Source organism: Pleurodeles waltl, chromosome 10 (genome assembly GCF_031143425.1).
Source record: "Pleurodeles waltl isolate 20211129_DDA chromosome 10, aPleWal1.hap1.20221129, whole genome shotgun sequence".
Classification (NCBI taxonomy): Eukaryota; Metazoa; Chordata; class Amphibia; order Caudata; family Salamandridae; genus Pleurodeles; species Pleurodeles waltl.
In genome coordinates this window covers 1,078,035,851-1,078,059,642 of record NC_090449.1, presented here as the reverse complement: position 1 = coordinate 1,078,059,642, position 23,792 = coordinate 1,078,035,851, and the positions used below count along the sequence as shown (strand labels likewise).

Here is a 23,792-nt window from a genome sequence, read left to right as displayed (position 1 = left end):
GTGGAGAGAGAGGTCAGACTGTGTGGTGAGAGAGGTCAGGCTGTGTGGTGAGGGAGGCCAGCCTGTGTGTGAGAGAGGTCACGCTGTGTGGTGAGAGAGAACAGGCTCTGTGGTGAGAGAGGCCAGCCAGTGTGGTGAGAGAGGTCAGGCTCTGCGGTGAGAGAGGCCAAGCTGTGTGGTGAGACAGGCCAGGCTCTATGCTGAGAGAGGACAGACTGTGTGGTGAGAGAGGCCACGCTGTGTGGAGAGAGAGGTCACGCATTGTGGTGAGAGAGGTCAGGCTGTGTGGTGAGGGAGGACAGGCTGTGTGGTGAGAGAGGTCAGGCAGTGTGGTGAGAGAGGTCACGCTGTGTGTGAGAGAGGTCACGCTGTGTGTTGAGAGAGGCCAGGCTCTGTGGTGAGAGAGGCGAAGCTGTGTGGTGAGGGAGGCCAGGCTGTGTGGGGAGAGAGGTCAGGCTGTGTGGTGAGGGAGGCCAGGCTGTGTGGTGAGGGAGGTCAGGCAGTGTGGTGACAGAGGCCAGGCTGTGTGGTGAGAGAGGTCAGGCTGTGTGGTGAGGGAGGCCAGGCTGTGTGGTGAGGGAGGTCAGGTTCTCTGGTGAGAGAGGCCAGGCTCTGTGGTGAGAGAGGTCAGGCTGTGTGTGAGAGAGAACAGGCTCTGTGGTGAGAGAGGCCAGCCAGTGTGGTGAGAGAGGTCAGGCTCTGTGGTGAGAGAGGCCAAGCTGTGTGGTGAGAGAGGCCAGGCTCTGTGCTGAGAGAGGTCAGACTGTGTGGTGAGAGAGGTCAGGCTCTGTGGTGAGAGAGGTCACGCTGTGTGTGAGAGAGGTCAAGCTGTGTGGTGAGAGAGGCCAGGCTCTGTGGTGAGAGAGGCGAAGCTGTGTGGTGAGGGAGGCCAGGCTGTGTGGTGAGAGAGGCCAGGCTCTGTGGTGAGAGAGGCGAAGCTGTGTGGTGAGAGAGGCCAGGCTCTGTGCTGAGAGAGGTCAGGCTGTGTGGTGAGGGAGGCCAGGCTGTGTAGTGAGAGAGGTCAGACTGTGTGGTGAGAGAGGCCAGGCTGTGTGGTGAGGGAGGTCAGGCTGTGTGGTGAGGGAGGCCAGGCTGTGTGGTGAGAGAGGTCAGGCTGTGTGGTGAGAGAGGTCAGAGTGTGTGGTGAGCCTGGTGAGAGAAGTCAGGCTGTGTGGTGAGATAGGTCAGACTGGGTGGTGAGAGAGGTCAGGCTGTGTGGTGAGCCTGGTGAGAGAAGCCAGGCTGTGTGGTGAGAGAGGTCAGGCTGTGTGGTGAGAGAGGCCAGGCTGTGTGGTGAGAGAGGCCAGGCTGTGTAGTGAGAGAAGTCAGCCTGTGTGGTGAGAGAGGTCAGGCTGTGTGCTGAGACGCCAGGCTGTGTGGTGAGAGAGGTCAGGCTCTGTGGTGAGAGAGGTCAGGCTGTGTGGTGAGAGAGGTCAGCCTGTGTGGTGAGAGAGGTCAGGCTCTGTGGTGAGAGAGGTCAGCCTGTGTGGTGAGAGAGGTCAGCCTCTGTGGTGAGAGAGGTCAGGCTCTGTGGTGAGAGAGGTCAGGCTGTGTGCTGAGAGAGGTCAGGCAGTGTGGTGAGAGAGGTCAGCCTGTGTGGTGAGAGAGGTCAGCCTGTGTGGTGAGAGAGGTCAGGCTCTGTGATGAGAGAGGTCAGGCTCTGAGGTCAGGCTCTGTGGTGAGAGAGGTCAGGCTCTGTGGTGAGAGGGTTCAGGCTCTGTGGTGAGAGAGGTCAGGCTCTGTGGTGAGAGAGGTCAGCCTGTGTGGTGAGAGAGGTCAGGTTCTGTGGTGAGAGAGGCCAGGCTCTGTGGTGAGAGAGGCCAGGCTCTGTGGTGAGAGAGGTCTGGCTGTGTGTGAGAGAGAACAGGCTCTGTGGTGAGAGAGGCCAGCCAGTGTGGTGAGAGAGGTCAGGCTCTGTGGTGAGAGAGGTCAGACTGTGTGGTGAGAGAGGTCAGGCTCTGTGGTGAGAGAGGTCACGCTGTGTGTGAGAGAGGTCACGCTGTGTGGTGAGAGAGGCGAAGCTGTGTGGTGAGGGAGGCCAGGCTGTGTGGTGAGAGAGGTCAGGCTGTGTGGTGAGAGAGGTCAGGCTGTGTGGTGAGAGAGGCCAGGCTGTGTGTGAGAGAGGTCAGACTGTGTGATAAGAGAGGTCAGACTGTGTGGTAAGAGAGGCCAGGCTGTGTGGTAAGGGAGGCCAGGCTGTGTGGTAAGAGAGGCCAGGCTCTGTGCTGAGAGAGACGAAGCTGTGTGGTGAGGGAGGCCAGGCTGTTTGGTGAGAGAGGCCAGGCTCTGTGCTGAGAGAGGTCAGGCTGTGTGGTGAGGGAGGCCAGGCTGTGTGGTGAGAGAGGCCAGGCTGTGTGTGAGAGAGGTCACGCTGTGTGTGAGAGAGGTCACGCAGTGTGGTGAGAGAGGCCAGGCTCTGTGGTGAGAGAGGCCAGGCTCTGTGCTGAGAGAGGTCAGGCTGTGTGGTGAGAGAGGCCAGGCTGTGTGGTGAGGGAGGCCAGGCTGTGTGGTGAGGGAGGTCAGGCTGTGTGGTGAGAGAGGCCAGGCTGTGTGGTGAGGGAGGCCAGGCTGTGTGGTGAGGGAGGTCAGGCTGTGTGGTGAGAGAGGCCAGGCTGTGTGGTGAGGGAGGCCAGGCTGTGTGGTGAGGGAGGTCAGGCTGTGTGGTGAGAGAGGCAAGGCTGTGTGTGAGAGAGGTCACACTGTATGGTGAGAGAGGTCAGGCTGTGTGGTAAGAGAGGCCAAACTGTGTGGTGAGAGAGGCCAGGCTCTGTGCTGAGAGAGGCCAGGCTGTGTGGTGAGAGAGGTCAGGCTCTGTGCTGAGAGAGGTCAGGCTGTGTGGTGAGGGAGGCCAGGCTGTGTGGTGAGAGAGGTCAGGCTGTTTGGTAAGAGAGGCCAAGCTGTATGGTGAGAGAGGCCAGGCTGTGTGGTGAGGGAGGCCAGGCTGTGTGGTGAGGGAGGCCAGGCTGTGTGGTGAGAGAGGTCAGGCTCTGTGGGAAAGGGGTCAGGCTGTGTGGTAAGAGGGGTCAGGCTCTGTGGTGAGAGAGGTCAGGCTCTGTGGTGAGAGAGGTCAGGCTCTGTGGTGAGATAGGTCAGGCTCTGAGGTCAGGCTCTGTGGTGAGAGAGGTCAGGCTGTGTGGTGAGAGGGGTCAGCCTCTGTGGTGAGAGAGGTCAGGCTCTGTGGTGAGAGAGGTCAGGCTGTGTGCTGAGAGAGGTCAGGCAGTGTGGTGAGAGAGGTCAGCCTGTGTGGTGAGAGAGGTCAGTCTGTGTGGTCAGAGAGGTCAGGCTCTGAGGTCAGGCTCTGTGGTGAGAGAGGTCAGGCTATGTGGTGAGAGGGGCCAGCCTCTGTGGTGAGTGAGGTCAGGCTCTGTGGTGAGAGAGGTCAGCCTGTGTGGTCAGAGAGGTCAGGCTCTGTGGTGAGAGAGGTCAGCCTGTGTGGTGAGAGAGGTCAGGCTCTGTGGTGAGAGAGGTCAGGCTGTGTGCTGAGAGAAGTCAGGCAGTGTGGTGAGAGAGGTCAGCCTGTGTGGTGAGAGAGGTCAGGCTCTGTGGTGAGAGAGGTCAGGCTGTGTGCTGAGAGAAGTCAGGCTCTGTGGTGAGAGAGGTCAGGCTCTGTCGTGAAAGGGGTGAGGCTGTGTGGTAAGAGGGGTGAGGCTGTGTGGTGAGAGAGGTCAGCCTGTGTGGTGAGAGAGGTGAGGCTCTGTGGTGAGAGGGGTCAGGCTCTGTGGTGGGAGAGGTCAGCCTGTGTGGTGAGAGAGGTCAGCCTGTGTGGTGAAAGGGGTCAGGCTGTGTGGTGAGAGAGGTCAGGCTGTGTGGTGAGAGAGGTCAGCCTGTGTGGTGAGAGAGGTCAGGCTCTGTGGTAAGAGAGGTCAGCCTCTGTGGTGAGAGAGGTCAGGCTCTGTGGCGAGAGAGGTCAGCCAGTGTGGTGAGAGAGGTCAGGCTCTGTGGTAAGAGGGGTCAGACTTTGTGTTGAGAGAGGTCAGCTTGTGTGGTGAGAGAGGTCAGGCTCTGTGGTGAGAGTGGTCAGGCTTTGTGGTGAGAGAGGTCAGCCTGTGTGGTGAGAGGTCAGGCTCTGTGGTGAGAGAGGTCATCCTGTGTGGTGAGAGAGGTCAGGCTCTGTGGTGAGATAGGTCAGGCTCTGTGGGGAGAGAGGTCAGCCTGTGTGGTGAGAGAGGTCAGGCTGTGTGCTGAGACGCCAGGCTGTGTGGTGAGAGAGGTCAGGCTCTGTGGTGAGAGAGGTCAGGCTGTGTGGTGAGAGAGGTCAGCCTGTGTGGTGAGAGAGGTCATGCTCTGTGGTGAGAGAGGTCAGGCTCTGTGGGGAGAGAGGTCAGCCAGTGTGGTGAGAGAGGTCAGGCTGTGTGCTGAGAAAAGCCAGGCTGTGTGGTGAGAGAGGCCAGCCAGTGTGGTGAGAGAGGCCCGGCTGTGTGGTGAGAGAAGCCAAGCTGTGTGGTGAGAGAGGCCAGGCTCTGTGCTGAGAGAGGTCAGGCTGTGTGGTGAGGGAGGCCAGGCTGTGTGGTGAGAGAGGTCAGGCTCTGTGTTGAGAGAGGCCAAGCCGTGTGGTGAGAGAGCCCAAGCTGTGTGGTGAGAGAGGTCACGCTGTGTGCTGAGAGAGGTCAGGCTCTGTGGTGAGAGAGGTCAGGCTGTGTGGTGAGAGAGGTCAGGCTGTGTGCTGAGAGAGGTCAGGCTCTGTGCTGAGAGAGGTCAGGCTGTGTGGTGAGAGAGGTCAGGCTGTGTGGTGAGAGAGGTCAGGCTCTGTGGTAAGAGAGGCCAGGCTGTGTGGTGAGGGAGGTCAGGTTGTGTGGTGAGAGAGGTCAGGCTGTGTGTGAGAGAGGCCAGGCCCTGTGGTGAAAGGGGTCAGGCTGTGTGGTGAGAGAGGTCAGCCTGTGTGGTGAGAGAGGTCAGGCTCTGAGGTCAGGCTCTGTGGTGAGAGAGGTCAGGCTGTGTGTGAGAGGGGTCAGCCTCTGTGGTGAGAGAGGTCAGACTCTGTGGTGAGAGAGGTCAGGCTGTGTGCTGAGAGAGGTGAGGCAGTGTGCTCAGAGAGGTCAGCCTGTGTGGTGAGAGAGGTCAGCCTGTGGTGTGAGAGAAGTCAGGCTCTGTGGTGAGAGAGGTCAGGCTCTGTGGTGAGAGAGGTCAGCCTGTGTGGTGAGAGAGGTCAGCCTGTGTGGTGAGAGAGGTCAGGCTCTGAGGTCAGGCTCTGTGGTGAGAGAGGACGGGCTCTGTGGTGAGAGGGGTCAGCCTCTGTGGTGAGTGAGGTCAGCCTGTGTGGTGAGAGAGGTCAGGCTCTGTGGTGAGAGAGGTCAGCCTGTGTGGTGAGAGAGGTCAGGCTCTGTGGTAAGAGAGGTCAGTCTGTGTGCTGAGAGAAGTCAGGCAGTGTGGTGAGAGAGGTCAACCTGCGTGGTGAGAGAGGTCAGGCTCTGTGGTGGGAGAGGTCAGGCTCTGTGGTGAAAGGGGTAAGGTTGTGTGGTAAGAGGGGTGAGGCTGTGTGGTGAGAGAGGTCAGCCTGTGTGGTGGGAGAGGTCAGGCTCTGTGGTGAGAGAGGTCAGCCTGTGTGGTGAGAGAGGTGAGGCTCTGTGGTGAGAGGGGTCAGGCTCTGTGGTGGGAGAGGTCAGCCTGTGTGGTGAGAGAGGTCAGCCTGTGTGGTGAGAGAGGTCAGGCTCTGTGGTGAAAGGGGTCAGGCTGTGTGGTGAGAGAGGTCAGGCTGTGTGGTGAGAGAATTCAGGCTCTGTGGTGAGAGAGGTCACCCTCTGTGGTGAGAGAGGTCAGCCTGTGTGGTAAGAGAGGTCAGGTTCTGTGGTGAGAGAGGTCAGCCTGTGTGGTGAGAGAGTTCAGGCTCTGTGGTGAGAGAGGTCAGGCTCTGTGGGGAGAGAGGTCAGCCTGTGTGGTGAGAGAGGTCAGGCTGTGTGCTGAGACGCCAGGCTGTGTGGTGAGAGAGGTCAGGCTCTGTGGTGAGAGAGGTCAGGCTCTGTGGTGAGAGAGGTCACCCTGTGTGGTGAGAGAGGTCAGCCTGTGTGGTGAGAGAGGCCAAGCTGTGAGGTGAGAGAGGCCAGGCTCTATGCTGAGAGAGGTCAGGCTGTGTGGTGAGAGGGGTCACGCTGTGTGGTGAGAGAGGTCGGGCTGTGTGTGAGAGAGGCCAGGCTGTGTGGAGAGAGAGGTCAGACTGTGTGGTGAGAGAGGTCAGACTCTGTGGTGAGAGGGGTCAGCCTCTGTGGTGAGTGAGGTCAGGCTCTATGGTGAGAGAGGTCAGCCTGTGTGGTCAGAGAGGTCAGGCTCTGTGGTGAGAGAGGTCAGCCTGTGTGGTGAGAGAGGTCAGGCTCTGTGGTGAGAGAGGTCAGGCTGTGTGCTGAGAGAAGTCAGGCAGTGTGGTGAGAGAGGTCAGCCTGTGTGGTGAGAGAGGTCAGCATGTGGGGTGAGAGAGGTCAGGCTCTGTGGTGAGAGAGGTCAGGCTCTGTCGTGAAAGGGGTCAGCCTGTGTGGTGAGAGAGGTCAGGCTCTGTGGTGAGAGAGGTCAGCCTGTGTGGTGAGAGAGGTCAGGCTCTGTGGTGAGAGAGGTCAGGCTCTGTGGTGAGAGAGGTCAGGCTCTGAGGTCAGGCTCTGTGGTGAGAGAGGTCAGGCTCTGTGGTGAGAGGGGTCAGGCTCTGTGGTGAGAGAGGTCAGGCTCTGTGGTGAGAGAGGTCAGGCTCTGTGGGGAGAGAGGTCAGCCTGTGTGGTGAGAGAGGTCAGGCTCTGTGGTGAGAGGGGTCAGACTCTGTGTTGAGAGAGGTCAGCCTGTGTGGTGAGAGGTCAGGCTCTGTGGTGAGAGAGGTCATCCTGTGTGATGAGAGAGGTCAGGCTCTGTGGTGAGAGAGGTCAGGCTCTGTGGTGAGAGAGGTCAGGCTCTGTGGTGAGAGGGGTCAGGCTCTGTGGTGAGAGAGGTCAGGCTCTGTGGTGAGAGAGGTCAGGCTCTGTGGGGAGAGAGGTCAGCCTGTGTGGCGAGAGAGGTCAGGCTCTGTGGCGAGAGGGGTCAGACTCTGTGTTGAGAGAAGTCAGCCTGTGTGGTGAGAGGTCAGGCCCTGTGGTGAGAGAGGCCATCCTGTGATGAGAGAGGTCAGGCTCTGTGGTGAGAGAGGTCAGGCTCTGTGGTGAGAGAGGTCAGGCTCTGTGGTGAGAGGGGTCAGGCTCTGTGGTGAGAGAGGTCAGGCTCTGTGGTGAGAGAGGTCAGGCTCTGTGGGGAGAGAGGTCAGCCTGTGTGGTGAGAGAGGTCAGGCTCTGTGGCGAGAGGGGTCAGACTCTGTGTTGAGAGAAGTCAGCCTGTGTGGTGAGAGGTCAGGCCCTGTGGTGAGAGAGGCCAGGCTGTGTGGTGAGAGAGGTCAGGCTGTGTGGTGAGAGGGGTCAGGCTCTGTGGTGAGGGAGGTCAGGTTGTGTGGTGAGAGAGGTCAGGCTCTGTGCTGAGAGAGGTCAGCCTGTGTGGTGAGAGAGGTCATCCTGTGTGGTGAGAGAGGTCAGGCTCTGTGGTGAGAGAGGTCAGGCTCTGAGGTCAGGCTCTGTGGTGAGAGAGGTCAGGCTCTGTGGTGAGAGGGGTCAGGCTCTGTGGTGAGAGAGGTCAGGCTCTGTGGGGAGAGAGGTCAGCCTGTGTGGTGAGAGAGGTCAGGCTCTGTGGTGAGAGGGGTCAGACTCTGTGTTGAGAGAGGTCAGCCTGTGTGGTGAGAGGTCAGGCTCTGTGGTGAGAGAGGTCATCCTGTGTGATGAGAGAGATCAGGCTCTGTGGTGAGAGAGGTCAGGCTCTGTGGGGAGAGAGGTCAGCCTGTGTGGTGAGAGAGGTCAGGCTCTGTGGTGAGAGGGGTCAGGCTCTGTGGTGAGAGAGGTCAGGCTCTGTGGGGAGAGAGGTCAGCCTGTGTGGTGAGAGAGGTCAGGCTCTGTGGTGAGAGGGGTCAGACTCTGTGTTGAGAGAGGTCAGCCTGTGTGGTGAGAGGTCAGGCTCTGTGGTGAGAGAGGTCATCCTGTGTGATGAGAGAGGTCAGGCTCTGTGGTGAGAGAGGTCAGGCTCTGTGGTGAGAGAGGTCAGGCTCTGTGGTGAGAGAGGTCAGGCTCTGTGGGGAGAGAGGTCAGCCTGTGTGGTGAGAGAGGTCAGGCTCTGTGGTGAGAGGGGTCAGGCTGTGTGGTGAGAGGGGTCAGGCTCTGTGGTGAGGGAGGTCAGGTTGTGTGGTGAGAGAGGTCAGGCTCTGTGGTGAGGGAGGTCAGGTTGTGTGGTGAGAGAGGCCAGGCTCTGTGGTGAGAGAGGTCAGGCTGTGTGCTGAGAGAAGTCAGGCAGTGTGGTGAGAGAGGTCAGCCTGTGTGGTGAGAGAGGTCAGGCTCTGTGGTGAGAGAGGTCAGGCTGTGTGCTGAGAGAAGTCAGGCTCTGTGGTGAGAGAGGTCAGGCTCTGTCGTGAAAGGGGTGAGGCTGTGTGGTAAGAGGGGTGAGGCTGTGTGGTGAGAGAGGTCAGCCTGTGTGGTGAGAGAGGTGAGGCTCTGTGGTGAGAGGGGTCAGGCTCTGTGGTGGGAGAGGTCAGCCTGTGTGGTGAGAGAGGTCAGCCTGTGTGGTGAAAGGGGTCAGGCTGTGTGGTGAGAGAGGTCAGGCTGTGTGGTGAGAGAGGTCAGCCTGTGTGGTGAGAGAGGTCAGGCTCTGTGGTAAGAGAGGTCAGCCTCTGTGGCGAGAGAGGTCAGGCTCTGTGGCGAGAGAGGTCAGCCAGTGTGGTGAGAGAGGTCAGGCTCTGTGGTAAGAGGGGTCAGACTTTGTGTTGAGAGAGGTCAGCTTGTGTGGTGAGAGAGGTCAGGCTCTGTGGTGAGAGTGGTCAGGCTTTGTGGTGAGAGAGGTCAGCCTGTGTGGTGAGAGGTCAGGCTCTGTGGTGAGAGAGGTCATCCTGTGTGGTGAGAGAGGTCAGGCTCTGTGGTGAGATAGGTCAGGCTCTGTGGGGAGAGAGGTCAGCCTGTGTGGTGAGAGAGGTCAGGCTGTGTGCTGAGACGCCAGGCTGTGTGGTGAGAGAGGTCAGGCTCTGTGGTGAGAGAGGTCAGGCTGTGTGGTGAGAGAGGTCAGCCTGTGTGGTGAGAGAGGTCATGCTCTGTGGTGAGAGAGGTCAGGCTCTGTGGGGAGAGAGGTCAGCCAGTGTGGTGAGAGAGGTCAGGCTGTGTGCTGAGAAAAGCCAGGCTGTGTGGTGAGAGAGGCCAGCCAGTATGGTGAGAGAGGCCCGGCTGTGTGGTGAGAGAAGCCAAGCTGTGTGGTGAGAGAGGCCAGGCTCTGTGCTGAGAGAGGTCAGGCTGTGTGGTGAGGGAGGCCAGGCTGTGTGGTGAGAGAGGTCAGGCTCTGTGTTGAGAGAGGCCAAGCCGTGTGGTGAGAGAGCCCAAGCTGTGTGGTGAGAGAGGTCACGCTGTGTGCTGAGAGAGGTCAGGCTCTGTGGTGAGAGAGGTCAGGCTGTGTGGTGAGAGAGGTCAGGCTGTGTGCTGAGAGAGGTCAGGCTCTGTGCTGAGAGAGGTCAGGCTGTGTGGTGAGAGAGGTCAGGCTGTGTGGTGAGAGAGGTCAGGCTCTGTGGTAAGAGAGGCCAGGCTGTGTGGTGAGGGAGGTCAGGTTGTGTGGTGAGAGAGGTCAGGCTGTGTGTGAGAGAGGCCAGGCCCTGTGGTGAAAGGGGTCAGGCTGTGTGGTGAGAGAGGTCAGCCTGTGTGGTGAGAGAGGTCAGGCTCTGAGGTCAGGCTCTGTGGTGAGAGAGGTCAGGCTGTGTGTGAGAGGGGTCAGCCTCTGTGGTGAGAGAGGTCAGACTCTGTGGTGAGAGAGGTCAGGCTGTGTGCTGAGAGAGGTGAGGCAGTGTGCTCAGAGAGGTCAGCCTGTGTGGTGAGAGAGGTCAGCCTGTGGTGTGAGAGAAGTCAGGCTCTGTGGTGAGAGAGGTCAGGCTCTGTGGTGAGAGAGGTCAGCCTGTGTGGTGAGAGAGGTCAGCCTGTGTGGTGAGAGAGGTCAGGCTCTGAGGTCAGGCTCTGTGGTGAGAGAGGACGGGCTCTGTGGTGAGAGGGGTCAGCCTCTGTGGTGAGTGAGGTCAGCCTGTGTGGTGAGAGAGGTCAGGCTCTGTGGTGAGAGAGGTCAGCCTGTGTGGTGAGAGAGGTCAGGCTCTGTGGTAAGAGAGGTCAGTCTGTGTGCTGAGAGAAGTCAGGCAGTGTGGTGAGAGAGGTCAACCTGCGTGGTGAGAGAGGTCAGGCTCTGTGGTGGGAGAGGTCAGGCTCTGTGGTGAAAGGGGTAAGGTTGTGTGGTAAGAGGGGTGAGGCTGTGTGGTGAGAGAGGTCAGCCTGTGTGGTGGGAGAGGTCAGGCTCTGTGGTGAGAGAGGTCAGCCTGTGTGGTGAGAGAGGTGAGGCTCTGTGGTGAGAGGGGTCAGGCTCTGTGGTGGGAGAGGTCAGCCTGTGTGGTGAGAGAGGTCAGCCTGTGTGGTGAGAGAGGTCAGGCTCTGTGGTGAAAGGGGTCAGGCTGTGTGGTGAGAGAGGTCAGGCTGTGTGGTGAGAGAATTCAGGCTCTGTGGTGAGAGAGGTCAGCCTGTGTGGTGAGAGAGTTCAGGCTCTGTGGTGAGAGAGGTCAGGCTCTGTGGGGAGAGAGGTCAGCCTGTGTGGTGAGAGAGGTCAGGCTGTGTGCTGAGACGCCAGGCTGTGTGGTGAGAGAGGTCAGGCTCTGTGGTGAGAGAGGTCAGGCTCTGTGGTGAGAGAGGTCACCCTGTGTGGTGAGAGAGGTCAGCCTGTGTGGTGAGAGAGGCCAAGCTGTGAGGTGAGAGAGGCCAGGCTCTATGCTGAGAGAGGTCAGGCTGTGTGGTGAGAGGGGTCACGCTGTGTGGTGAGAGAGGTCGGGCTGTGTGTGAGAGAGGCCAGGCTGTGTGGAGAGAGAGGTCAGACTGTGTGGTGAGAGAGGTCAGACTCTGTGGTGAGAGGGGTCAGCCTCTGTGGTGAGTGAGGTCAGGCTCTATGGTGAGAGAGGTCAGCCTGTGTGGTCAGAGAGGTCAGGCTCTGTGGTGAGAGAGGTCAGCCTGTGTGGTGAGAGAGGTCAGGCTCTGTGGTGAGAGAGGTCAGGCTGTGTGCTGAGAGAAGTCAGGCAGTGTGGTGAGAGAGGTCAGCCTGTGTGGTGAGAGAGGTCAGCATGTGGGGTGAGAGAGGTCAGGCTCTGTGGTGAGAGAGGTCAGGCTCTGTCGTGAAAGGGGTCAGCCTGTGTGGTGAGAGAGGTCAGGCTCTGTGGTGAGAGAGGTCAGCCTGTGTGGTGAGAGAGGTCAGGCTCTGTGGTGAGAGAGGTCAGGCTCTGTGGTGAGAGAGGTCATCCTGTGTGGTGAGAGAGGTCAGGCTCTGTGGTGAGAGAGGTCAGGCTCTGAGGTCAGGCTCTGTGGTGAGAGAGGTCAGGCTCTGTGGTGAGAGGGGTCAGGCTCTGTGGTGAGAGAGGTCAGGCTCTGTGGTGAGAGAGGTCAGGCTCTGTGGGGAGAGAGGTCAGCCTGTGTGGTGAGAGAGGTCAGGCTCTGTGGTGAGAGGGGTCAGACTCTGTGTTGAGAGAGGTCAGCCTGTGTGGTGAGAGGTCAGGCTCTGTGGTGAGAGAGGTCATCCTGTGTGATGAGAGAGGTCAGGCTCTGTGGTGAGAGAGGTCAGGCTCTGTGGTGAGAGAGGTCAGGCTCTGTGGTGAGAGGGGTCAGGCTCTGTGGTGAGAGAGGTCAGGCTCTGTGGTGAGAGAGGTCAGGCTCTGTGGGGAGAGAGGTCAGCCTGTGTGGCGAGAGAGGTCAGGCTCTGTGGCGAGAGGGGTCAGACTCTGTGTTGAGAGAAGTCAGCCTGTGTGGTGAGAGGTCAGGCCCTGTGGTGAGAGAGGCCATCCTGTGTGATGAGAGAGGTCAGGCTCTGTGGTGAGAGAGGTCAGGCTCTGTGGTGAGAGAGGTCAGGCTCTGTGGTGAGAGGGGTCAGGCTCTGTGGTGAGAGAGGTCAGGCTCTGTGGTGAGAGAGGTCAGGCTCTGTGGGGAGAGAGGTCAGCCTGTGTGGTGAGAGAGGTCAGGCTCTGTGGCGAGAGGGGTCAGACTCTGTGTTGAGAGAAGTCAGCCTGTGTGGTGAGAGGTCAGGCCCTGTGGTGAGAGAGGCCAGGCTGTGTGGTGAGAGAGGTCAGGCTGTGTGGTGAGAGGGGTCAGGCTCTGTGGTGAGGGAGGTCAGGTTGTGTGGTGAGAGAGGTCAGGCTCTGTGCTGAGAGAGGTCAGCCTGTGTGGTGAGAGAGGTCATCCTGTGTGGTGAGAGAGGTCAGGCTCTGTGGTGAGAGAGGTCAGGCTCTGAGGTCAGGCTCTGTGGTGAGAGAGGTCAGGCTCTGTGGTGAGAGGGGTCAGGCTCTGTGGTGAGAGAGGTCAGGCTCTGTGGGGAGAGAGGTCAGCCTGTGTGGTGAGAGAGGTCAGGCTCTGTGGTGAGAGGGGTCAGACTCTGTGTTGAGAGAGGTCAGCCTGTGTGGTGAGAGGTCAGGCTCTGTGGTGAGAGAGGTCATCCTGTGTGATGAGAGAGGTCAGGCTCTGTGGTGAGAGAGGTCAGGCTCTGTGGGGAGAGAGGTCAGCCTGTGTGGTGAGAGAGGTCAGGCTCTGTGGTGAGAGGGGTCAGGCTCTGTGGTGAGAGAGGTCAGGCTCTGTGGGGAGAGAGGTCAGCCTGTGTGGTGAGAGAGGTCAGGCTCTGTGGTGAGAGGGGTCAGACTCTGTGTTGAGAGAGGTCAGCCTGTGTGGTGAGAGGTCAGGCTCTGTGGTGAGAGAGGTCATCCTGTGTGATGAGAGAGGTCAGGCTCTGTGGTGAGAGAGGTCAGGCTCTGTGGTGAGAGAGGTCAGGCTCTGTGGTGAGAGAGGTCAGGCTCTGTGGGGAGAGAGGTCAGCCTGTGTGGTGAGAGAGGTCAGGCTCTGTGGTGAGAGGGGTCAGGCTGTGTGGTGAGAGGGGTCAGGCTCTGTGGTGAGGGAGGTCAGGTTGTGTGGTGAGAGAGGTCAGGCTCTGTGGTGAGGGAGGTCAGGTTGTGTGGTGAGAGAGGCCAGGCTCTGTGCTGAGAGAGGTCAGCCTGTGTGGTGAGAGAGGTCAGCCTGTGTGGTAAAAGAAGTCGGGCTGTGTGGTAAGAGAAGTCAGGATGTGTGGTGCGAAACCCTGCAGCCATCTTGGGGTCAGGGTGACTCCAGTACCTTAACATTGACTTCTCAGACACTGATCAGCAAACGCAGCGCCACGTGAGGGAGTGTTCAGCGAGTCCAGGCACAATATCAGCAAAAACACGATTAAAATCATGGATTTGAAGTGGATGCGATAGAGGGGTGTCTACTGCTTCCTACAGGACGCTAAAGAATGACAACTTGTCAAAACAAATCAAGAGACTCGTACGTTCAGCGCTAGACTACGAGGCGCTATATAGAGTGGCGCTAGACAGTGGTTAGTGTGTGGTTTGCTTGATGGAGGTGATAACGGAGCAGACAGTGGTGCTGTTTAACCTGGTAAGACCACCACGCCCTTCCGTGGGGACCCCTCTTAGAACACCCCCGGGGGGCGGGGGCTGAGGACAGTCATGCCTCAGGGCACACCTGCGCCCGTGTCGGTATTTACAAAGCACGTGACATGCACTGCTGCGTGTGTCTCTTGTATGTTCAGACAGGTTGGCGCTAGCTCTTCATTTCTACAATAAATTCTGAGATATGCCAAGGATCACACATGGTGTCTGCTCCGGCATGTGCGAAGTGCTAATCACAGTGTATGGTGCAGATACTGGGATATATACTGCGCTGTGTGCGCCGATAGTAGCCGTCCTAGAAGCATGAATACATGGTGGTGTCCCTGCAGTGCATAAACAGACGGTCACAGTGCAGGGCGTAGGTACTCAGGTGCGTGTACTAAATATTTCAGTGGATGGTAGGTGCGCTCTACAGTGTAAGATCTAATGTTATGTATGTACCGATGGCAACAGTGCATGTGTGCGATATGCACCTATATAACCTGTGACGTGTGCTCTGATGGGTACGGTGTGGTGTCAGACATGACCTGGAGAGTGTGACATGTGCTCTGATGAGTATGGTGTGGTGTCAGACATGACCTGTAAGGGTGTGACGTGGCTCTGATGGGTATGGTGTCGGGCATGACCTGGAGGGGTGTGACGTGTGCTCCCGTGGGTATGGGGTAGTGTGGTGTCAGACATGACCTGTGGGGTATAACGTACTCTGATGGGTATGGTGTGGTGTCGGGCATGACCTGGAGAGGTGTAACGTGCTCTGTATGGTTTGGTGTCATACATGACCTGGAAGAGTGTGACGTGTGCTCTGATGGGGATGGTGTGGTGTCTGGCATGACCTGGAGGGGTGTAACATGTGCTCTGTATGGTTTGGTGTCAGACATGACTTGTAAGGGTGTGACGTGTGCTCTGATGGGTGTGGTGTCGGGCATGACCTGGAGAGTGTGACATGTGCTCTGATGAGTATGGTTTGGTGTCAGACATGACCTGGAAGGGTGTGACGTGTGCTCTGATGGGTATGGTGTGGTGTCAGACATGACCTGGAGAGGTGTAACATGTGCTCTGATGGGTATGGTGTGGTGTCGGGCATGACCTGGAGGGTGTGACGTGTGCTGTGATGGGTATGGTGTCAGACATGACCTGGAAGGGTGTGACGTGTGCTCTGATGGATATGACGTAGTGTAGTGTCAGACATGACCTGGAGCCAGGGCCCAAGGCCAGCTTTAGCGCTGGTGGTGCCCTGTTCGGCAGTGTTTTTTGGCACCCGCTTCCCCATGACTACCTTCTCGGATTCACTCACTACCACCCGCAAATGAGCCCCTCATCTCTCCATCACTCCCCTTTCACACACATTAATTTATTTGAAAGCACAAGTAAAGGCCGGCTTTACTAATCCACTCAGCTATCCACATAAAATATAGCTCTGTTCTTTGCAGCAGGCACATTAACCCTCTGCGCTAATTTATGGCGACTCAAAGCTGCCCTAAACAAAACTCCAATCTCTCGCCCTAGCAGGAACATTAATCACAAGAGGTATTGTGACATTTTAATTGCTTCCTGAAGGCTGGACGCACAGGGAACTTTTCGGCAGGCGCTTTTAAATCGCAAGTTTTTAAAGTTATTGCCGACCACAGCGCCCCCGAATCCAGGTCAGCACCCGGTGCGCAGCACCGCACGCACCGCCCTAAAGCCGGCCCGAGGGGTGTGACGTGCTGTAATAGGTGCAGGGACGCTGATAAGGAGTGTTCCCTTTACTGACAGTGGCTACAACGCATTTCTCACCTGAGATGGGGGGGCTTGGGCCCCTCTCTCTAGCGCCTCTTCTTCACACCCTCCGCTCACAGCGCTGTCTCCTCGCAGCTGCTCCACAGTCTCATGTCTGCTCTCTTCCGGGCTCCTCTGTCTCACCACAAGTTCCTGCAGCCTGACACCCGCGGTTACATGACTGGGGGTGGCCTCCTGCGCCCTCTCTGCCTGCTGTGCAGCGCCCCCCAGTGGCCCTCCGGAGCAGGCACTACTCCAAAGCCTCACCTTTCCGAGTCAGCAGGGAGCCTCACCTGCGCATTATTGAATAATATTAGACTTTATTACAGCGCCCGTGACCCAAGGGACGGGGGAGACGGAAAGAAACACGAGACACTCGTTGAATACATTCAGTTGTTTGAGGCGTGGATCAGGCGAGGAGGGGCAGATATCCCGCAGACCTGGCGAGTAGCTGCTAGAGGCTGGGGTGAGAGGCACGTTCGGGAGGGGAGGAGTTCAGTAGAGTAACTGATGCTTCTTCTCAGCAGAAGAGCTGATGATGCATCTAATAAACAGAAGAGTTCTTGATGAACCTTCTCAGGAGATTTGTTGATGCATCTTCTCAGCAGAAGAGTTGTTGATGCATCTTCTCAGCAGAAGAGTTGTTGATGCATCTTCTCAGCAGAAGAGTTGCTGGTGCATCTAATGGCAGAAGAGTTGTCAATGCATCTTCTCAGCAGAAGAGTTGTTGATGTGTCTTCTTAGCAGAACAGTTGCGAGCCCATCTTCTCAGCAGAGGACTTGTTGATGCATTTTCGCAGCAGAAGAGTTTTCGATGAATCTTCTCAGCAGATCTGTTGATGTGTCTTCTCAGCAGAAGAGCTGCTGATGAATCTTCTTAGCAGAAGAGTTGCTGATGTGTCTTTTCAACAGAAGATTTGTTGATGCATCTTTTCAGGAGAGGAGTTGTTGACGCACCTCCTCAGCACAAGAGCTGCTAATACGTCTTCTCAGCAGAAGATTTGTTGATGCATCTTTTCACCCGAACAGTTGTTGATGCACCTTCTCAGCAGAAGAGTTGGTAAGGAATCTTCTCAGCAGAAGAATTGCTGATGACTCTTCTCAGCCGATTTGGTGATGCTTCTTTTCAGCAGAAGTGCTACTGATGCAAACTATCAGCAGAAGAGTTGTTGATTAATCTTCTCAGCATGAGTTGCTCATGAATATTCGCAGCAGAAGAGCTACTGATGCGTCTTCACAGAAGCAGATTTATTGGTGCATCTTCTCTGCAGAAGAGTTGTTGATGCATCTTCTCAGCAGAAGAACTGCTGATGCATCTTATCAGCAGAAGTGTTGTTGATGAATATTCTCAGAAGAGTTGTTGATTAATTTTCTGAGCAGAGGAGTTGCTGATGCAGATTCCCAGCAGTTTTGTTGATGTGTCTTCTCGGCAGAAGAGTGCTGATGCATCTTCTCTGCAGGTTTTTTGTTGCATCTTCTGAGCACAAGAGTTGCTGATCCATCTTCTCTGCAGAAGAGTTGTTGATGACTCTTCTTAGCGGAAGAGTTGCTGATGCATCTTGTCAGCAGAAGATTTGTTGATGCATCTAATCAGCAGACGAGATCACGACACATCTTCTCAGCAGAAGACGAGTTGTTTATGCATCTTCTCAGTGGAAGAGTCAATGCATCTCAGCAGAAAAGTTGCTGATGTGTCTTGTCAGTGGGAGAGTTATTGATGCATCTTATCAGCAGAAGAGTTGTTGATGCATCACAAGTGCATCTTGGCAGCAAAACAGTTCCATCCACCTGCCATAAGAGCTTGAGGGTGGGAATGAAGCGTGAAACATAAGGAAGTCAGGAATGACGTGGGCAGCTGCTTCAGAAGTAGGTGGCTTTACAGGCAGGTTTTTAAACATGTCAGGGTGGGTCCTGTCTGATATTAAAAGGGGGACCACTCTGCTTTCTGGGCAAAGCATGAAAAGGATCAGGGAAGGGTAGAGTCTACGTAGCAGTTTTTTCTTCCATTTGGAGATGGTTGGTGTTCTGCAGGAGTATCTGTATTTAACTCAAGATGCTCAAAGTTCAGCTTCTATTGAGGGCATCACAGTACCAACAATAATTACCAAAAATAAATAAATAACTGAAGTAGTTGACTTCCCGCAGCAGGTTGGGCGCATGGCCTGGCTGCAGGTCCCTGGCTGTGTGCAGCTGCCCATGGCAGATTGGACACAGGACCTCGCCGCACAGTGCACGGTGAGGATTGGATGCCTGCAGGGGGATAGGACACAGAGCCTGGCCACAGCAGTGCACAAAGGGGATAGGATCACTGCAGGGTCTTGGACATAGGGTCTGGCCACAGCAGTGCACAACAGGGATTGGATGACAGCAGGGGGGTTGGATAACTGGAGGAAGATTGGACACAGGGCCTGGCCATGCAATGCGCAGTGAGGATTCGGTGACTGCAGGGGGATTGGACACAGGGCCTGGCCACAGCAGTACTCAACGGGGATTGAATGACTGCTGGGGAATTGGATGACTGCAGGGGGATAGGACACAGGGCCTGGCCACACAGTGCATGGTGAGGATTAGATGACTGCAGGAGGATTGGTCATAGGGCTTGGCCGCAGCAATGCACAGTGGGGATTGGATGACTGCAGGGGGATTGGACACAGGGCCTGGCCACAGCAATGCACAGTGTGGACTGGATGACTACAGGGGGATTGGACACAGGGCCTGGCCACAGAAGTGCACAATGGGGATTGGATGATTGCTGGGAGATTAGACAGAGGGCCTTGCCACACAGTGCATGGTGAGCATTGGACACCTGCAAAGGGGTTTTACACAGGAGCTGGCCACGCAGTGCACAGTGAGGATTGGATGACTGCAGGGGGATTGGACACAGGGCCTGGCCACAGAAGTACACAACGGGGATTGAATGACTGCTGAGGGAATTGGATGAGTGCAGGGGGCTAGGACACAGGGCCTGGCCACGAAGTGCACAGTGAGGATTGGATGACTGCAGGGGGGTTGGACACTGGGCCTGGCCATGCAGTGCACAACAGGAATTGAGTGACTGAAGGGGCATTGGATGACTGCAGGGGGGTTGGACATAGGGCCTGGCCACACAGTGCAAAGTGAGGATTGGATCACTGCAGGGAAATTGGACACAGGGCCTGGCCACAGCAGTGCACAACGGGGATTGGATGACTGCAGGGAGATTGGTCATAGTGTGTTGCCAAGCAGTGCAATGTGAGGATTGGATGGCTGCAGGATGATTGAACACAGGGTCTGGCCACACAGTGCGAAGTGAGGATTGGATGACTACAGGGGGATTGGACACAGGGCCTGGCCACGCAGTGCACTGTGAGAATTGGATGACTACAGGGGGATTGGACACAGGACCTGGCCACACAGCGCACAACGAGAACTGGACGACTGCAAGGGTATTGGACACAGGGCCTGGCCACGCAGCGCACAACGGGCCTGGATGCCTGCAGGGGGATTGGACACAGGGTCTGGCCACGCAGTTCACAGTGAGGATTGGATGCCTGCAGGGGTATTGGACACAGGGCCTGACCTCGCAGTGCACTGTGAGGATTGGAGGACTGCAGGGGTATTAGACACAGGGCCTGGCCACGCAGTGCACAACAGGCCTGGATGCCTGGAGGGGGATTGGACACAGGGTCTGGCCACGCAGTGCACAGTGAGCATTGGGTGACTGCAGGGGTATTGGACACAGGGTCTGACCACGCAGTGCACTGTGAGGATTGGATGACTACAGGGGTATTGGACACAGGGCCTGGCCACGCAGTGCACAACGGGCCTGAATGCCTGGAGGGGGATTGGACACAGGGTCTGGCCACGCAGTGCACAGTGAGCATTGGATGACTGCAGGGAGATTGGACACAGGGTCTGACCTTGCAGTACACAGTGAGGACTGGATGACTGCAGGGTATTGTACACAGGGCCTGGCCATGCAGTGCACAGTGAGCATTGGGTGCCTGCAGCGGTATTGGACACAGGGCCTGGCCTCGCAGTGCACAGTGAGCATTGGATGCCTGCAGGGGGGTTGGACACAGGGCCTGGCCACGCAGTGCGCAGTGAGGATTGGATGACTACAGGGTGATTGGACACAGGGCATGGCCACGCAGTGCACAGTGCAGAATGGATGACTTCAGGGAGATTGGACACAGGGCCTGGCCACGCAGTGCCCAGTGAGGATTGGATGACTGCAGAGGGGTTGGACACAGGACCTGACCTCGCAGTGCACAGTGAGGATTGGATGACTGCAGGGGTATTGGACACAGGGCCTGGCCACGCAGTGCACAGTGAGCATTGGATGCCTGCAGCGGTATTGGACACAGGGCCTGGCCTCGCAGTGCACAGTGAGCATTGGATGCCTGCAGGGAGATTGGACACAGGGTCTGGCCACTCAGTGTGCAGTGAGGATTGGATGACTGCAGGGTGATTGGACACAGGGCATGGCCACACAGTGCACAGTGAGCATTGGATGCCTGCAGGGGGATTGGACACAGGGCCTGGCCACGCAGTGCGCAGTGAGGATTGGATGACTACAGAGGAGTTGGACACAGGGCATGGCCATGCAGTGCACAGTGAGGATTGGATGACTGCAGGGGGATTGGACACAGGGCCTGGCCACGCAGCGCACAGCGAGAACTGGACGACTGCAAGGGTATTGGACACAGGGCCTGGCCACGCAGCGCACAACGGGCCTGGATGCCTGCAGGGGGATTGGACACAGGGCCTGGCCACGCAGTGCACAGTGAGCATTTGATGCCTGCAGGGGGATTGGACACAGGGCCTGGCCACGCAGTGCGCAGTGAGCATTTGATGCCTGCAGGGGGATTGGACACAGGGTCTGGCCACGCAGTTCACAGTGAGGAGTGGATGCCTGCAGGGAGATTGGACACAGGGTCTGACCTTGCAGTACACAGTGAGGACTTGATGATTGCAGGGGTATTGGACACAGGGCCTGGCCACGCAGTGCACAGTGAGCATTGGATGCCTGCAGCGGTATTGGACACAGGGCCTGGCCTCGCAGTGCACAGTGAGCATTGGATGCCTGCAGGGGGGTTGGAGACAGGGCCTGGCCACGCAGTGCGCAGTGAGGATTGGATGACTACAGGGTGATTGGACACAGGGCATGGCCACGCAGTGCACAGTGCAGAATGGATGACTTCAGGGAGATTGGACACAGGGCCTGGCCACGCAGTGCCCAGTGAGGATTGGATGACTACATGGTGATTGGACACAGGACCTGGCCACGCAGTGCACAGTGAGCATTTGATGCCTGCAGGGGGATTGGACACAGGGCCTGGCCACGCAGTGCACAGTGAGCATTTGATGCCTGCAGGGGGATTGGACACACGGCCTGGCCACGCAGTGTGCAGTGAGGAGTGGATGCCTGCAGCGGTATTGGACACAGGGCCTGGCCTCGCAGTGCACAGTGAGCATTGGATGCCTGCAGGGGGGTTGGACACAGGGCCTGGCCACGCAGTGCGCAGTGAGGATTGGATGACTACAGGGTGATTGGACACAGGACCTGGCCACGCAGTGCGCAGTGAGCATTGGATGCCTGCAGGGGGATTGGACACAGGGCCTGGCCACGCAGTGCACAGTGAGCATTTGATGCCTGCAGGGGGATTGGACACAGGGCCTGGCCACGCAGTGCACAGTGAGGATTGGATACCTGCAGGGGGATTGGACACAGGGCCTGGCCACGCAGTGTGCAGTGAGGAGTGGATGCCTGCAGGGGTGTGTGTGTGTGTGTGTGTGTGGGGCGTGCCAATGCTTGATAAAGTTGGGATTATAAAGTGTGCAACACTGGAACACTGTAATTGTCTATGACTTGAGTGCTTGGCTAGGTCTATACTTTTTCATGTGTCCTTAGATGAAGATTATAACGATGATGATGATGATAATAATAATAATAATAATAATATTGATGAGGAGGAGGGCTACTACTACTATATAGCACAACTGAAAGGCGTATATTTAAAAACATCACCAGTAAAACAGCCACATCAATGAACGCTTTTGAAATGTCAAGTTTGTATGGGATGTATATGATGCTTATGAAGTAACTATGTTTCCTTTTATTTTTGTGCCTCGTCTTTCCAATAAAAAAATAGCCCTTGCACGAAGCTTGCCAAGGAAAGGCCTTTTGGCTTTGCCAATGCTTGTTAATTGATCTAGTCGTGCGCTGTCCGTCTCCGGGTTTCTGCAGACCTGTGGTGGCTTGTTGTATTTTTCTTTTTTAACTTGTTGGTGAGGTGGGCCTTGCAGCTCATCGCAGGTGTTTGGGGAGCAGCCTGGCCATGCCCTGAAGCCTGCTCGCAGGTCAGTGGCGGTGGGTACCCACTCAGTGGCTTAATGTCGCCCAGACCTTTGGGCTACAAGAAGGGCTCGACGAGTAAGCGAGGTAGGGTGGGCTTCTTTGGGAGCCGTAGTTTGGTTTTACATTTTTCTGCAGTTGTTCAGCTTTAAAATTTCTATTTTTTGTCTTAATTGCCATAACGCAGAAATATTCCAAGAATGTTGGCGCTGTCACAATGTCTATTCATAGGTGATTTCAATTGCACTGTTCTTGTATAAAATCAAATACCTCTGGGTGGTGGATACATTGAAGCTCCAAGAGGCGTGCTGCAGGCTGTGGTTAGTCCTGGCTCCACGCGGGTCCTACCACCGAGTCTGATGGGGGGGTCCTGTCTCAGTCACGTGACATCCACCGCACGCAGCGATTGTCTGACCGGTTCACGCTGCGCATCCCGGGGGCTCAGGAGACGGTGCAGCACTTTATACGTCACGTCGGGGTGTGTGCACTTTTAAATGACATAATTGTGGAACATCCTGCCTATACCAGGCTCCTGAAGATTTAGGGGTATGTTTACAAGAAAGTGGCGCATCAGGCCCAAAGCGCCACTTTTCTTGGGTCACCCCTTCCCCGACTAACAACACCATGGTTGCGTCATATTTACAATACAGCACACCACAGCTGTCGTTAGGACAAAAGTGTAAACACTTTTGGCGCTATTGTGGTGCCTTTGCCGCACTAGCACCAAATATGTTGCCGCTAATGCAGCAAAGCACAGGGAGGCCCATGGGTTACTATAACTGCATCATTTTAACGCCTGCTCTGAACAGGGATTAAAAATGACGAAAAAATGGTGCAGTGAAATGTTGTAAATTTCACTGCGCCATATTTTCTGTGCCTCCCTGCGTCGGAACGCCCCCTTGCATACATTATGCCTGGCGCATGCATTATGCGGTGCAAGGGGCTACAAAGTGGCGCAATTAACGCATTGTGCCACTTTGTAAATATTGCGCTGGAGAAAGGCCTCTTTAACGCCGCCTTAGCGTTAAAAAATGACGCTATGGCTGCGCAAGGTGGCTCTAGGGGCTGGTAAATATGACCCTTAGTGATTAGCCCAGGATCACACGATTCCAGTGCTTAATTTGAGGCACTGGATTCCGGTGTGGGGCACCGGCACTTATTTTTGAGGCCGGCACTTATTTTCTGCCTCAAGCATTTACTGCGAGCAAAAGGCACATTTGAAAAGACAGAGGAAGAGATAAACGAAAAAGCGGCACTAAGGGAGAAAGCAGAAAGCTGCAAGAGTGAGCTGAAGGGGTAAGGAGTAGCTGAAAATGGATTAAAGAGGCCAGAGGCGGCGTCAGGATTGCGCTGCCTCAATATTCTGTTCTCGCACATTTATATGCATCAGCCGCATGTTTCAAAGGAGAGCACCGGCACATTTTTATTTACAAATTAAACACTACACGATTTTAATGATTTTAAATCAAGTGAGTGCCCCAGCCTGGATTAGACCCAAGTCTATGAGTTTTAGACTCTACCGAGCCTTTATAGGTGTAGTGCCTACACTGCCTTCCAACTCCCTCGGAGCACTTTGAGGAACTGTAAACCTAATGAGACCAGAACCTTAATGAGGATATCTTAGCAGCAGAGAAAGAAGACATGGCGAGCCTCAGGCTGCGAACATCCAGTTTCTGCTGGCCTAAATGTTCTAGTGCATGTCACAGTTATGTGTTTCTAACTGTATTGAGAATATTTATATAGCGCCAACCCAACTCTGGGCTCAACAGATCGCTTGCTGTACTTTTCACCAAGAGACCCAATACTCCTTCCACTTGATGACACTGGCAGAGTCTGACTACTGTCTCTTGCGAGGAACAGGCTGGTTAATGCTCGCCACATGCACCCACATATGGGCCATCAGCCCCTCACTATTGGTGATGATTGTTTACAGTGATCTGTGGTGATGGTTTTTACAGTGCACTATGGTAATGGCTGTTTACAGTGCACTATTGCTGATGGTTGTTTACAGTGCACTATGGTGATGGTTGTTTACAGTGCTCTATGGTGATGGTTGTTTACAGTGCACTATAGTGATGGTTGTTTACAGTGCACTATGGTAATGGCTGTTTACAGTGCACTATTGCTGATGGTTGTTTACAGTGCTCTATGGTGATGGCTGTTTACAGTGCACTGTGGTGATGGCTGTTTACAGTGCACTATTGGTGATGGTTGTAGGAGCCTGGCCTGGTTCGTAGTGGA

At 56.1% G+C, this 23,792-nt stretch overlaps 1 protein-coding gene across 2 annotated transcripts in view; it reads right to left on the bottom strand.

The window, feature by feature from the left end:
- Positions 1 to 15,363, bottom strand: part of LOC138262275 (uncharacterized) — a 299,128-nt gene extending 283,765 nt beyond the window's left edge. For both annotated transcript variants that reach the window (XM_069212160.1, XM_069212161.1), the window contains exon 1: positions 15,233 to 15,363. The gene's annotated coding sequence lies outside the window, so the exon portion shown is untranslated. The remainder of the gene's footprint in view (positions 1 to 15,232) is intronic.
- Between the last annotated feature and the right edge of the window lie 8,429 nt (positions 15,364 to 23,792).